Source organism: Hipposideros armiger, unplaced genomic scaffold (genome assembly GCF_001890085.2).
Source record: "Hipposideros armiger isolate ML-2016 unplaced genomic scaffold, ASM189008v1 scaffold_61, whole genome shotgun sequence".
Classification (NCBI taxonomy): Eukaryota; Metazoa; Chordata; class Mammalia; order Chiroptera; family Hipposideridae; genus Hipposideros; species Hipposideros armiger.
In genome coordinates this window covers 3,564,837-3,567,371 of record NW_017731411.1, presented here as the reverse complement: position 1 = coordinate 3,567,371, position 2,535 = coordinate 3,564,837, and the positions used below count along the sequence as shown (strand labels likewise).

The 2,535-nt window shown below is 39.7% G+C and overlaps 1 protein-coding gene across 1 annotated transcript in view; it reads right to left on the bottom strand.

Annotated features, from left to right (window-relative positions):
• LOC109382174 (nuclear receptor corepressor 1-like) overlaps positions 1-2,535 on the bottom strand; it is a 99,551-nt gene that overhangs the window by 14,617 nt on the left and 82,399 nt on the right. The gene's annotated exons all lie outside the window — the stretch shown is intronic.

The window sequence follows — 2,535 nt, the reverse complement described above, 5'->3', positions numbered from 1 at the left end:
AAAAAAAAAAAAAAAAAAAAAAAAAAGATTACACATCCCAATCAAGTGGGGTTAATTCCAGAGGCACCAGGATGGTTCAACATATGCAACCCAATCAGTGTGATACAGTATATTAACAAATATAGGAGGAAAATTGTATGAACATATCAACAGATACAGAAAAAACATTTGACAAGATACAATATCCATTTATGATTAAAATACTCAATAAAATGGGTATAGAAGTAAAGTACCTCAACATAATAAAGGCCATGTGACAAACCCTCAGCTAATATACTCAATGGTGAAAACCTGGAAGCTTTTCCTCTAAAATCAGGAACAAGACAAGGATGCCCATTCGTACCGCTGTTATTCAAAATAGTACTGGAAGTCCTAGCCAGAGCAATCAGACAAGAGAAAGAAATAAAAGGCATCCAAGTTAGGAATGAAGAAATAAAATAATTACTTTTTGCATATGACATTATTCTACATATAGAAAACCCTAAAGTCTCCACCAAAAAATTATTAGAAGCAACAAACAAATACAACAAAGTTGCAGGATACAAAAATCAATGTACAAAATCCATGGCAGGGCTGGCCGAGTGGCTCAGTTGGTTAAGAGTTTGCTTAAGAGCACGAGCTCTGAGCAATAGGATCGCTGGTTCGATTCCCACATGAGCCAGTGAGCTTTGCACGAGATGTGCCTAAGCTGAGCTGCCACTGAGTTGTCAACAGGTGGCAGGATGGCTCAGCTTGTGAGACAACATGCTCCTAATGACAAGATTGCCTGTTCAATGGTGGCGTAGGCCCACCCACGGCTGAGGGACTGAACTCAAAACCTTGAGCTGAGCTGTCACCCGAATGGTTCAGTGGATAGAGCGTGTGCTCTTAACACAGCAAGGTTGCCGGTTTGTCTCCCGCATGGGAAAAAAATCCATAGCATTCCGATATACTAACAATGAGGCCGGCCGAGTGGCTCAGTTGGTTAAGAGCTCGCTCAAGAGTGAGAACTCTGAGCAACAGGGTCGCCAGTTCGATTCACAGCCTGAGCTGAGCTGCCGCTGAGCTGCCAACAGATGGCAGGATGGCTCAGCTTAAAAAAATAAAATATAAAAAGCATTTCTGATACACTAACAATGAGATAATTTCATTTGCAACTGCAACAAAAAGAAAATACCTAGGAATAAACTTAACAAATGATGTAAAGGACCTATGCACTGAAAACTACAAGATATTAGTGAAAAAAACTGAAGAAGACACAAAGAAATGGAAAGATACTCTGTGTTCATGGATTGGAAAAACAATCGACATAGCTAAAATGGCTATCTTATCTAAAGCAATATAAAGATTTAATGCAATCCCAATCAAAATCCCAATGGCATTTTTCAAAGAAATAGAACCAAAAAACCATCCAATTTGTATGGAACTACAAAAAACCATGAGTACCTAAAGCAATTCTGAGAAAAAAGAACAAAGCCGGAGGTATCACACTCCCTGACTTCAAATTATACTACAAAGCTACAATACTCATACAGTACCGGCAGAAAAACTGACACACAGACCAATGGAAAAGAATTGGGAACCCAGAAATAAACCTACATGTATATATAGACAACTAACTTTTGACAAAGGAGCCAAAAACATAAAATGGAGAAAAGAAATCCTCTTCAAAAAAATGGTGCTGGGAAAGTGGCTGTGAATAAAATTAGACAGCTATTTGACACCATACACAAAAATTAAAATGACTTAAAGTCCTAAATATAAGACCTGAAACAATAAAATACATAGAAGACAACACAGATACTAAAAATATAGATCTTGGGCCAGCCACGTGGCTCAGTTGGTTAAGAGTGCGAGCTCTGAGTAACAGGGTCACCAGTTCGAATCCCACATGGGGCAGTGAGCTGCGCCCAAGCTGAACTGCTGCTGAGCTGCCAACAGGTGGAAGGATGGCACAGCTGGTGAGAGCACGGGCTCCTAACAACAAGGTTGCCGGTTTGACTCCTGCATGGCATGGTGGGCTATGCCCACCTGCAACTAAGATTGAACACAGCACCTTGAGCTGAGCACCGGAGCAGCTGGCGGGTGGCCGGATGGTGACTGGACTTGGAGCTAAGCTAGCTGCGCCCTCCACAACTAAGATTGAAGGAAAACAACTTGGCTGTTCTCCCTCCCCAATTCCCCAATAAAATCTTAAAACAATTTTTTTCTAAAAAAAAATAATAAAATAAAAATATAGATCTTGATCTCAGAGAGGATTTTAAGAAGTTGACCCCAAAGGCAAGGGAAGTAAAAGCAAAAATAAACGATTGGCACTACAACAAACTGAAAAGCTACAGTGCAAAAGAAACCACCAATAAAACAAAAAGGCAACCAATCAAATGGGAGAAGATATTTGCAAACAATATCTCCCATAAGAGGCTAATATCCAAATATATAAAGAACTCATACAACTCAACAACATAAACAACAAAAACAATCTTATAAAAAAATGAATGACAATTGGTTAAGAGCTCACTCAAGAGTTTGAGCTCTGAGCAACAGCGGTTCGAGTCC